At 36.0% G+C, this 13,591-nt stretch overlaps 1 pseudogene across 1 annotated transcript; it reads right to left on the bottom strand.

The window, feature by feature from the left end:
• Positions 1-305: 305 nt before the first annotated feature.
• Positions 306-1,484, bottom strand: LOC309811966 (glyceraldehyde-3-phosphate dehydrogenase-like; annotated as a pseudogene). Its single transcript has one exon. The product of its transcript is annotated as a glyceraldehyde-3-phosphate dehydrogenase-like (transcript).
• Between the last annotated feature and the right edge of the window lie 12,107 nt (positions 1,485-13,591).

Genomic DNA, 13,591 nt, shown 5'->3' with positions numbered 1-13,591 from the left:
AGAGTATCCCTGCATTCATTATTTTAATGACAGGATATATTTTAATGAAATATTAAGATGGCTTTGCAATCAACAGATTGTTATTAAATATATACTGGGAGCATGTCAAACACAAGACCTATTACTCAAGCTTTGCCAAACTACCTGTTTTCTAGACTGAATTAGTTATAGATTCTTGGGCAAATGTTCTTGCACAGAGTTGAGCAAATGACTTCACAACGTTTCCTAGAACACAGTCTATTCCCATCACTTCAAGTAGTCCCTGATAACTTTATTTATTTATTTTTGACTGGGTACTGTGCACTTTATTGATGGCAAGTGATAAGGTAGAGTTTCCTAAGTCCTTTCTCTTCTTCAGGGGTCTGGGATGGAAACTGTGTCAAGAACTGGAGATCCTCAGTGTGTTGGGGAATTGAGTTGGGACAAAGACTCCCCAGCAGTAAGCACCTCTTTATTCCTCTCCTGTCCTCACTGGGGCTGATGTTCCAGGGGACTGACTCCTTAGAGGTCATGTGGACCATCAAGTCCACCATTTTATTGCTGTAGCCAAACACATTGTCATAAAATGAGCTTGACGAAGTGGTCATTTAAGGCAATACCAGTCCCAACAACAAAGGTGGGAGAGTAGGTGTCACCTTTAAAGTCGCAGGAAACAACCTAGTCCTCAGTGTAGCCCAGGATATCCTTTAGGGGTTCCTCCAATGCCTGCTTCACCACCTTCTTGATGTCATCATATTTAGCAGCTTTCTGCACACTGCAGAGCAGATCCAGCACTGAAACATTAGGGGAAGGGACACAGAAGGCCATGCCAGTGAGCTTCCCAGTCAGCTCAGGAAGACCTTTCCCACAACCTCAGCAGCACCAATAGAAGCAAGGGCTTCTATTGTTCTGGGCTTCCCCATGGTCATGATGCCACAGTTTCTCAGAGGTACCATCTACATTCTTCTGGGAAGCAATGATGTCAAGGACTGTGACCATGCATCCCTCCACAATGCCAAAGTTGTCATAAATGACTTTGACCAAGAGGGCCAAGGAGTTTGTGTTGCAGGGGGCATTGCTGACAATCTTGAGAGAGCTGTCATACTTCTCATGGTTCATGCCCATCACAAACATGGGGGCATTAGCAGAAGAAGCAGAGGTGATGACCCTTAGGTTCAACGTGAGCCCCAGTCTTCTTCAAGCTAGTGAAGACACCAGTGGACTCTACAACATAATCAGCACCAGAATCACTTCATTTGATGTTGGCAGAATCTTGCTCTTGGAAGATGGAGGTTATCTTTCCATTGAAGACATGCTTCCAGTTCTCAACCTTGACTCTACCACTGAAATTGCCATGGGTGGAATCATACTGGAACATGTAGAATATGTAATTGAGGTAATGAAGGGGCCACGGATGGCAAACAATATTCACTTTGCCAGAGTTAAAAGTGCCCTGGTGACCAGGTGCCCTATTGGTCAAATCCATTTACTCCAACCTTCATCATTGTGTCTCAAGGTCATGGCTTGACATGCAGAAAGATGTGGCTGCCTGTTGAAAAGAACAGCACATAAAGCCTCAATCACTTTAACTACTTTTCTCCTTCTCAAACAAATTTAAGTGATATTATATCCGATGATAAAGCCCAGTTATCTTTTATTTATTCATTCATCCATTCACAGAACATGTTACCTGCTATCTAGTATTTACATGATAATTTTTCACTGATAAATAATTTTAGCAACACAGTAAGTGCACTATATTACATAGCTTTACATCAATAACAACCTCAAACGACATTTATTTTTCATTCATATTACCTGTAAGTAGTTGTGGTTTGGCTACTATGACTCTCATTATTCTCATTATTCCCAGTAGTTACATTCTACAAAGTCACCATGAAAGCTGAGTTAGCACTTACTGAACTATTGTTTCAAGGGAACCTGCAAGCCTCTGGTCACAGCATTTTTGACAACCAAAATGCCATTTGAGTTATGTATGTTTGCCAAAATCCTTGTAAAATAAGTCAGCGTCACCATCATTGGAAATCTGCTCTTCCACATAGCCTTCTCCTATATAAGAGTTAGCAGGTATTTTTTTTACAGTTTTTGCACATCCTCCTGACCTGCAGAAACTTCGTCATCTGCAAGATTATTTTTCATGCTGTATCTCCTTTTGAAAAGTATGAGCCATAATATCTATTTTTAGAGGCGAGAGCCCTTTCCTTCTGAATAAAAAATACCCAGAGATTCGGTGACTTAGAGAAACTTGTTCTCTAAAACAGAACTGTAATTGAGAGGTTTAATGAATTGATGAATTATTCGTGCCCTTAAACTATCTCTCAATAGATTCACTGTCCTAGGGTAGCATAGTTATAGAGGTCTTACTGGGACGGAGGGAAGAATAGATGAGTTTATGTTATCTCAGGCTATAAATAGTAGCTGGGACTTCCCCGGCAGTCCAGTGGTTAAGACTCCACATTTCCACTGCAGGGGTGAAGGTTCAACCCCTGGTCGGAGAACTAAGATCCCACATGCCATGTGTTTTTGTCAAAAACTTTTTAAAAATAACTAATTTTAGTTGAAACGATACCATTGGTGTTCATGGGATATTTAGGTTTTCAGTAAACCCTGCACTGGTAATCTATTTATTGTTGATATCACTGTTATAAACTTTTTTTGATATCTTAATACAAGCCAATAGTAAGCTGAAAGCCATTAGGTTTATTACTGATTGCTTATACCAGGGATTGTCAAATTATTGTCAACTGAAATAAAAGCACACAACATGAGAGCTGTGAGTTTCAGTTTTATGTGAGGACTTCCTTAGGACTATAGTCCAGGAGACAGCCTCTCAGATAGCTCTGAGGAATCTCTCTGAAGGGGTGAAAGGGGAGGTAAGCATATATGTGACTTTGGAGAAGACGTATGTGCAATAAAGCACACATTTTTTGTAGAAGGTCACGAGGCACAGATACCTTAGTTAATAATTATAAGATGCAAGAAATTGGTTCATAAAATTTTCTCCTGAAAACATGTAACTATCTGAAGGCCTGTTCTACAAGTTTTCCCAGAGCACAGAGTGCCTCATTCCTGATCTCCACTCTGAACTCCTTCAGGGTGTATTGAAGGTCAGCAACTGTGGTGGCTAGTGACTTAATTCTTGCAGAACCGGATGGCAAGTGACATTCTTTGTTAGCTGTGCCCCCCTCATGGTCAAAAACTCTACAATGGTTTGAAAGATATTACATGACCATTTGTCCCATTGTACTAGGAATGCTCATTCTTAGGCCAGGATTTTGTTGATAGGCTACTCAATGTGCTATTAGCAGAGTAGGCCCTATTAATTGATAGCAAAATTTCCTGAACCACCTGTCTTACTAGTCTGTTATGGTCGAGGAGAAGATTCCCTCTGGTTGCTTCTTCTCATATCTAGACTTATACTGTTACAATCATTGATCTCATTTGGAACTATATATTTGGTCAATCATTTCAAGCCACATAATCACAATTATTTTTATTGGCAGCCCAGTCACATGTTTGGCACCTCAAGAAAAAACAATCTTGTAAAATAGGCAGAATATAAGTACTATAGCTAGCATTAATAATAGTATTATAAGTAAATATTTAAGCCAAGAATTTCTGTTAGTTATGGCCGAGTATACCTCAAACTCATCTGGCCTTGTCTTATCACTATCTTAAAGGTAATTATATATTGCTATTGTTCATAAGGCACCCAGCCCAATTTCTTAGTGTTATTACATTGAACTTCTTAATGTTATTAGGTTGATTATCCTTAATATGATTTAATTGTTCCCAACATAAGGGCCTTTAAACTTAAATGACCTGGTACTAGCCATATGAATCCAACCCCAAGTTGAAGGAGGTTATATTCTTTAACCAAAATTTAGCTCATTGTTCTGATTGAGCTTGAGTAACTTTAAAAGAAAATTCATATTTATGGCATGGTCAGAGCAAGTATGATTCATTGGCTAAGTGAGGGGGTCTCATCTAGTAATATCAGTAGTGGCCTAAACAGAACTGTAACTTCTTTAGTCTAGGATAAATTTCCTAAGACCATCCAGTTAGAGTCTTAAAGAGGAGAAATCCACAAAGGTAGAGAGGTAATGACCATAAATCCAACTACTGAGTTAATTTTTAAACTCTGCATAGAATTTGTGCCCATGATAGAAAAACATTGATTTTCTTGCAAGAGTCCAAGATATTAAAAAGACATTAATAATCATACAGTTCAGTTCCGGCATCTTGGCAGGTCTGTTTACTTCTGATGTTTTCTTCTTCTTGTCCTGGTGTGGGTGTAGTTTCTCCTCTGAGCATTGTTTTAAGGGGAGTTTGAGGTCAGCAGTCCTCTCTATAGACCAGTCCAGTGCAGCACCCTATCTAAGTGGTAAATATGAATCTAAAAGTCAATTTCCTTCAGTTCTTCTGTGTGTGAGCTGGTTAAGAGTACCTGATAAGTTTCCTTCCATCTATGTTGAAGATAGTCCTTTAAATGATGCTTTTTCCAGTATGCATAATATCCTAATTGTAGGTCATGGGGCATCTGATCTTCATTCAAGGTAGATTACTGTGATAAGCTTCAGAAACAAACTCAAGAGTGTCCTTTTAATAATTCAATTAACATTTACAATAATGTAATGTAATAACAAGGAGCTATCTAAGAAGTGAGTTTTAGGCAGTAAATACAGACCTCAGTTAACAACTAGAATTTAATATCCACTGAAACATAATTTTTCTCTCTAAAATTACCTTCATTTCTATCAAATACAGCCAAATTAAGATTAATTTGTTTGCAGAAATAAATGTGGCTTCAATAAACTTGGCCAGATTATTTACATAAGTGTAATTGAACATATAAGATTTTTTTAATTGGCTTTGCTGGAAATTTTATAAGGAATCTCAGACTGAATTTTTAAAAGGCCTCTCAAGGCCAGAAGGCCACAGCAAGGACTTGCCATCAGATCCCACCTGTGATATCTAAAGATTTAGGTGAGTTCCTCTCTTCTCTAGGTCCAAAAGTATCTTTAGATTCCTGCACCTGTTAGGAGTCTGCTTTCTGGTAACCTGAAAGTTTCCAATTTCTCTTCCAATTAGATAGAGAGAAAAGTTAAATATTTCAATTCTGCTAACCAAATTGCTGTGTGCCATAATTAGCTTCAGGGAGAAGGTTTCCTTACATCTGGAAAACACAGATTAAAAGCCAGTAATATTTCAAACCAAAAAAAAAAGAAAACATAAAATTTGTAAGCAAATTCATCAGTTCACTCAGTCCTATGTAACTAATACTTGAACTTTTGTTAACAGTTGTATGAAGCCACCAAGATTCTATTAGAATTCTTTAATTTCTTACCCAGTTTAGTGGTATGACCTGAAATTTATCAGAAACCTGTACTTCTCAAAAAGTTCTGTCTATAAACCTTCTTGAAGATAAAGCATTTTTTCAAAGGCATCGAAGTAAAACAATAACTGTCTATGAATGACAAAAGACTTAAAATGACTTAAAAGGTAAAGAAAGTTTACAACCTGTAAAAAAAGCAAATCAATATTCTAGGAAAACTTTGTCCTCTTAACAGGGAGAAAACCCAATTCAGATTTTGCACCACTTTACTTTTAATGTTGAAATTAATTTGCTCAAATGTATTTTAATCTTAGTCCTGACCACACACAGAATTCCTCTCTAAAGATTTTTTTTTCTCACAAATCTTCGACAACATTCTATATCCATATTAATTTGTCCCTTATTTTCTTTCCCATTTAGAAATAACTTGCTTTAGGAGAAAATTACCTTCTTTATCCTTAACAAAATGCATTTCTATTTCTTATACCTTCTTTTTTTCTTGAATATAAAAATATTTTGCTTATTAGCTTAGTAGCTTTAATTACATATATTAGTTAGAACTCTCAGCTCTTTAAAAAAACATAACTCCTAGCAACAACTAAGAAGTAAGCAATTATGACCTGTCTCTTACATTAGCATTCTGTAGATTGGCAAACTTATAAATACTACTTATAATTTCTAAAAAGCATGCACTTTCTTAAAGAAAATGGCTTGATGTGGCACCAAACGTATTTATTAATAGTCTTAAATATCTTTAGTTTCCCTGTAAAAGGAAGCCTATGTTCAGTAATTAATGTTCCCTATCTTATTTTATTTGGGAATGAACTAGATATTTAATAAACTGCCATCATTTAACTTAATTTAACAAAACTCTAAAGTTTCAAGTTACCAAATATCTGGAGAGACTATTTTTTAAGTAGACATTCCTAAAACATAATTATTCCTAAAGAGTTTACCTAAAAGCCATATTTCAACTACATTTAATTTGCTTATAAAATTTTTATCATTCCAAGTTATTTTTCTTGCTGACAAATTTTACAACTTCTTATTTGACTTCTAGTAAACCTAGGTACAATTAAAGTATTATACTTAATGCTGACGACTTTAAAGACATGTCTGTATTAATTAAACCAACAAACTTAAACTAACTTTCATACCAAATGATAATTTAATACTATATATTTCCCAGATCATTTGAACTTGAAATTCATTTGGGTTCGTTTCTTTCATATTTCTGAGTACTTATATAAACACTTGATTTCTTTTAAGTCAATTAAATAGAACTCATTTACAAGTTAATTTTGGTAATACCATCCAGAGGTTGAGATATATCATATCTATAAAGTACACACAGATATATAGACAGACACAACTAGAGATCTCATAGCTTCATTTTTAAAACTTAGTCATGAATCAGGTATTACAATACAGAACTCACTAGTTTATAAATAACAGTTAGAATAAGCTAAGGGTAAAACGGTCTCTTTTCCTTTTTTTCTCTCAGTCTAAGGAATTGGAGATGGTCTAGATAAGAGTAAGATAAACTCCTGAGAGTCCTGATAGAACACTTACATCTCAAAGATACATGGAGATAAAAGCAAGCTCCTCCTAAGAGGACCTTTTGGGTCAGAATTATGAAAACATTTTTTATCAAGCCAGCTTTCTCTAACTTAAGTGTGTATGCGATAAAAGATCCCCATCTCAGCTAATTTCAGGAGGATATTTCCTTTAATTCCCAAGTAAGTACTTATAAGTATAATTTTTGTACATACATAAATGGGCTTGGGTGTTAGTTGGAGGGTGGCTTTCCCATGCCCCTCATTTAGAAAAGACATAAACCAGCCTCCCACCTAATTACCCAGTCCAGACCTCTCAGTGCCTTTCAACTGAGCAAATCCCAGTGTCTTTCAACTAGGATTCTCCCAGTATCTTTCAACTGTGGGGGTCAGGTACATGTTATACACTGCCAAATAAAACTCAGAATCATCACCAATAATCAGGAAATACAAGAACCAGGAGAGGCTTAATAAAATTCTTCTGGACTCATGAGTAGGCAGATGGGCATAAGGGGCCCTGCTGTTACCAAGGCTCCAGATCCTCGTAGAGTTCAGGTGAAGGAGAATAGTCTGCTCTGGGTCCATTCATGGTTTCCAGAAATGTCAGTCAACTGAAATAAAAACACACAAAGTGAGAGCTGTGAGTTTCAATTTTATTTGGGGACTTACTGAAAACTAATAGCCCAGGAGACAGACTCTCAGATAGCTCTGAGGAATTACTCTGAAGAGGTAAGGGGGAAAGTCAGCATATATGTGATTTTGGAGAAGAAGTATGTGCAATCAAGCACACATCTCCATAGAAGGCTACTGCTGTCACAAGTCACAGATATCTTAGTTCATGCTTTTAATGCTTTTCTAGGTATGGGAAGATGCAAGAAATTGGTTCATAAAATTTTCTTCTGAAAACATCTAACTATCTGAAGGCCTGTTCTGCCAGTTTTCCCAGAGCACAGAGTGCCTCATTCTAGATCTCCACTCTGAATTTCTTTCAGGGTGTGTTCAAGGTCAACAACTGCAGTGGCTATTGACTTAATTCTTGTAGAACCAGATTGTCAGTGACATTCTTTGGTTGGCATTATAATCTGTGAAACAAATGCTGCCTGACACTTGTTTTATAGATAAATTTTTACTGAATATAGCCATGCTTTTTTCTTTAAGTATTGTCTGTGTCTGCTCTCACACTACAATGGCAGAGTTGAGTAGTTACAAAAGAGAGCATATGTCCCACAACATTGAAAATAGTTACTATCTGGATCTTCAAAAAATGTCTGTCTGTCAACCTCTGCCTTATACTCATGGAAGACATGTCAGATAAAAAAGGACAACTAATAGTGAAACTAAGAACAACCAGGTTGGAAAACTAATATCCTTCCACAAAAATTCTCATATTTCCAGAGCTTCTTGTTTAGCTCAGTGGCACTGAATGTAAACTGATTACAAAGTTGCACAAGCAATTAGCACAAACACATTTGTGATAGTTGAACATTTTACATTATGGAAAAAGTGTAATACTTAATAACAATGTTATATTTTATATAAGATTGAGAAATAATATGTTTATGAATATGTTAAGCTGAAGCAAAATATTTTGATCAAACATTTAGCATGTTAATTATCTTTAATTCAACTATCTGAGTTTGGCCAATTAACCAGAGTGACTATCTGGCTATGAAGTGGCTATCTGGGAGACAGGCACGTATGCTCATAAAGGATTATGCATAGACCTATACACTTAAAAGGAGTGAATTTCATTGTGCATAAATTATATCTCAATAAACCTGATTTATTTTCAAAAAAGGATTCTATATTTGCATAGATTTTTAGATTGTAGTAATTAATGTTAAGTCTTACAAAACAGTTCATTGATTGCCAGTATTATTGTTGTTAAATTAAGTGAATAGTTGGGACTGACATAACTGGTCCCATGGCATTAGAAGTCCAGAATAATGATCCATTAAAAAAAAAATCCTGCCTAACGCACTGGTTACAAGTTTTGCCCATTGTATTGTAAGAATAGCACCATATCTGCTTGTGAATCAGACATGCATGAAAGTGCTGGCCAGGGTACCAAATGTCAGAGAGAAGGAACTCCTTCAATCTGCAAACAGATTTTATGGCTGCTTCTGCCTCATTAGAGCTAGTAGATGTGCATTTTCTGAGAAATTTGGTCAGAGTTTGCTTTCACTGCAATGAACCATCTGATGATGAGTTTGCAGAGGTGGAGAACTAGAACTCTCACCAGCCTCTCCCTACAACTGCAGAGTACCTATATACATGACAGAAAAAAATTCTGCTACTCACCGAAAAGCCAAATTAGTTTAGGCTAGGTTTATAAATAACCTTTTACTCACAGAGCACTAAATTATCAGAAATAAAAGAAAGGGAAAATTTTAGACTGATTGTTGAACATTATATTAAATGATGTTGGACAGATGGAAACACTGTATTTAGATATCTATTACATTAAATTTCTTGATTTACTAGGTTGAAAACAAGTCACCTTATGTATCTTCTGGACATAGCACAAAATTTTTGGTTTTTTAAATTTTTGAGTTAAATAATGATCTGTCAAAATGTAATAGAGTGTTTCTCAAACTACATATGATAAAAATCTGTTTTTAAAAGAATCCCAATCTATCATGAATTGATAATTTTATAACATACAATAAAAATGAAAAACTAGAAAAATGAAATGAAAGAAAAAAAGACATATGTCTTCTTTTTCAGTACTAAATTCCACAGACATACAATTACTCTGTGACACTGCTATAAAATTTCTAAAAATTTATTTCTATTTCTGTACTTATCTGGTCATAATCCAGTTGTATGGGGATCCAGACAGGCATCAGTTGATAGACCACATTTTTAAGTACAAAGAGTTTTTCAAAATAAAATAAATTCAAAGGCTTATAAATTTTCCTTAAAAATGGGCACTATCCTTACCAGCCTGATTCCTGTTCCTCTGATTTAACCATCTTCCACTCTTCAAGCTGCTCCTTTTGACATTTAGCTCTATAAACTGAAATAAAATGCTTATATTACTACTTCTTGATTTTTCAATATTAGACATTCTCAGTTGACTTGATACTATGAAATGTGAGGATATAGTTTACTTGCATCCTTCACTTATATATTCTTCCCACATCCTCCAAGTAGAGACCTATCAAGAATTTTTGTTTAAATTTATGGAACTGTTTAAAAACAAGACTCTGAATGATGTACTGAAAAGAGGATGACAACAAATATCAAAAACTAAAAGTGTAATGAAATACTTAACACAGTAAAAATGTCAATTCTTTCTCCAAAATAGCTGAATAGATTCAATACAATACTGATTAAAACAGCAGCTGGCGTTTAAAAATATTTATTTATTTGTTTGTTTGTTTATTTTCCACTGCGTTGGGTCTTCATTGCTGCGCATGGGCTACTCTTCCTTGCAGTGCACGGGATTCTCATTGCGGTGGTTTCTCTTGTTGCAGAGCACGGGTTCTAGGCATGTGGGTTTCAGTTGTTGTGGCACGTGAGCTCAGTAGCTGTGGCTCGTGAGCTCTAGAGCACAGGCTCAGTAGTTGTGGTGCACAGGCTTAGCTGCTCTGCAGCATGTTGGATCTTTCCAGATCAGGTCTCTAACCCATGTCCCCTGCATTGGCAGGTGGATTCTTAACCACTGCACCACGAGGGAAGTCCCGAGCAACTAGCTTTTTGTGGGAATTAATAAAATATAAATGGATATGTAATATCCAAGAGTATTCAAAATACTCTCAAAAAAGAAGAACATAGTGGGAAAAAAATACTCTACCAGTTACTAAGATATATTTTAAAGATGTAGTAAAATAGTGTAATATTATAATGACAGACAAATACAGCAATGGAATAGAGTTTAGAAAGAGACACATGCAAATACGGACCTTTCTTTTCTTCATTTGACATAAGTGTCAGTGTAGAGAAGTGGCAATAAAATGGCCTTTTATTTTTATTTACTTATTAACATATTTATTGGAGTATAATTGCTTTACAATGTTGTATTAGTTTCTGCTGTATAACAAAGTGAATCAGCTATATGTATACATATGTCCCCATATCTCCTCCCTCTTGCGTCTCCCTCCCACCCTCCCTATCCCATCCCTCTAGGTGGTCACAAAACATTGAACTGATCTCCCTGTGCTGTGTGGCTGCTTCCCACTAGCTATCTATTTTACATAAAATAGCCTTTTAAAATGTTGCTAACACAATTTTTTATTATTACGGAAACCAACTAGGTTCACATCTTGCATAATGCACTAGAATCCATTATAGGTGGATTGTAGATCTAAGTTTGAAAGGCAAATAATTGAGATTCTATAAAATATTATAGAAGACCTGACCTCAGAGTATATGGAAACTGCGTAAATGGAAATTACTTTAAAGGAAAAGACTGCTAAATCTGAATACATAATTTAGTAGTTTTGGGACTTCCCTGGTGGTGCAGTGGTTAAGACTCAATGCTCCCAATGCAGGGACCCCAAGTTTGATCCCTGGTCAGGGAACTAGATCCCACATGCCACAACTAAGGGTTCTCATGCCACAACTAAGACCTGGTGCAACCAAATAAATAAACAAAGTATTTTTTTTAATTTAGTAGTTTTCACTATTTTTATAAGCAGTGAAAAAAGTCACAGAAAGTGAGAAAAGACATTTTCAAACCATACAAAGAACAAAGAGTTCACTATAAGTAAAAAATTAAAAGATACACAACTTAGAAAAATGGACAGTTGACTTGAGTAAATCTTCATAAATAAGAATATTCAAATGACCAATAAACATATGAAAACATACTCACTTTCATTAGTCATTAGGGAAATGCAAATTTAAACTGCAATGAGATACCATTACATATGCATCACTTGGTAAAATTTTAAAAATACCAAGTTTTGACAAGACTATGAAATAAGAAAAGCTCTTAAATACTGCTTAAAGAAGTATAAATTGGTATGACTACTTTAGAAAACACTTTTTCAATATTTAAACTATAAAATATGCAGATTTATGAACCAACAATTACAATCCTAGTAGAGGTCTGCTTTTACCTTGTGCTAAGTATTGGACCATGGGTGTCAAAGGTTTTCTCTCAATATTCCTGCTCTACCCTCAACTTTCAGCAGTCTTTGCAAACCTGCACTTCAGAGGCTTCTCTCTCCGTGCCTTTGCCCCATTGCAGCAGCAGACTGCTTTGTCACTCAGTGCTAGTCTCATGGGGGAAGTGAGGAGGTAAGTTCAGTGTTCCCGATCCATCTTCAGTGTTAAGCAGGCCCTGTATAGCCTTATGGGTGAGCTTTCACATTGTTCCTGTTCCTCCATGTTATGGTAGCCTTGAATCTGTGGTAGCTCTCGAGGGAAGGAGAGTTTCCTGCCTCTCCCTTAGTGGCAACAGACCTCTTCTTTGAATTAGTGAAGGATATTGGTCCCAAAGTCCTTCTTCCCCCTCCATCAGTAACAGGTTTTTCCTTTTCTCCCTTTCCCAGAAGCAAGGAAGCTTTGCCTGGGTTCTGGAATGCAAAAAGCTCCTCACCTTCTCCCCCCACCCCACCCCAGGACTAAGGCTTTCACTTCACTCGATTGAAGCGTCCAGGAAAGTGTGTGATTTTTTTTGTTTGTCCCCAAGTGGCAGCCAATCAACCTCTGCACACATGCATTTCTGTCAAGCTCTCTCCAGTCTCTCACTTGCCCCCAATATTTCTTGCATGATATGATTATTGTAAGATATCTTCAAAACAAAAATAATAGTAATGAATTAGTATTGAAAATAATGAACTTTAAAAACTACAGACACAGCCGTCCTGAGTGACAGTTTTGTTAGGCATATATTTGAGTGCTAATCAATAAAGAAGGCTAAAACATTACTGGAATCAATTTAGGAAAGGTAACAAATTGGTCCTGATTTTGCTGAAGTTGTCAGCACCCTCTAGTGGAAAGAAGACGTTGAAAAACCACTTCCTTATTGAAATAGGCTTACCTCAAATATGTTTGCACAGATGCATTATCAGTCATCAAAATGTGGCAGTTACAGAAACTAAAATTTTGAGACAGTAATAAACAATGTAGTATTTCATTTTAATGTATTAAATAATTATAAATCCTTTAATATAGTTTGTTGTCTCATTCAGAAAAGCAATACAAAACAAAACAAGAACCAAAAACAAAAAAACAAAAAACCCTGAAAGCAGAACTGGGACCACAGAACAGGAACTACCCCTACCTACAATATCTCTGTTTTTCCTAGTAAAAATGAATTAAATGAGCATTTCTGTATTTAAATTTTCTTAATGAAATTTCAGATTTTTCTATTCTCACTAAATTAATATTATGCAAATAATTGAGGAATAATATATTGAACATGTGCCAAACTACCAATTGGTGAAGGGCATCAAATGGTCAGCATAAGGGTGCCCTCATGCCTTTCTCTCGCTCTAATCTAAAACCAATAAACAAAGTGAAACCCTCTTCAATATTTCACATTAACTTGGATGAGCATCTCTTCAGTAACTACAATTGTATCATAAATCTCAGTCCAAACTCTGAAATTTTAAAATTAGTAAGATCATATTATTGTGTTTATTAAAAGTTTAATATTGGGCTTTACTGGTGGCGCAGTGGTTGAGAGTCCGCCTGCCGATGCAGGGGACATGGGTTCGTGCCCCGGTCCGGGAAGATCCCACATGCC

This window comes from Mesoplodon mirus (assembly GCF_964341445.2).
Source record: "Mesoplodon mirus genome assembly, chromosome: 11".
NCBI classification, from domain to species: Eukaryota; Metazoa; Chordata; class Mammalia; order Artiodactyla; family Ziphiidae; genus Mesoplodon; species Mesoplodon mirus.
Note: the sequence above shows the minus strand (reverse complement) of the source record. Positions and strands in the feature narration are given on the sequence as shown.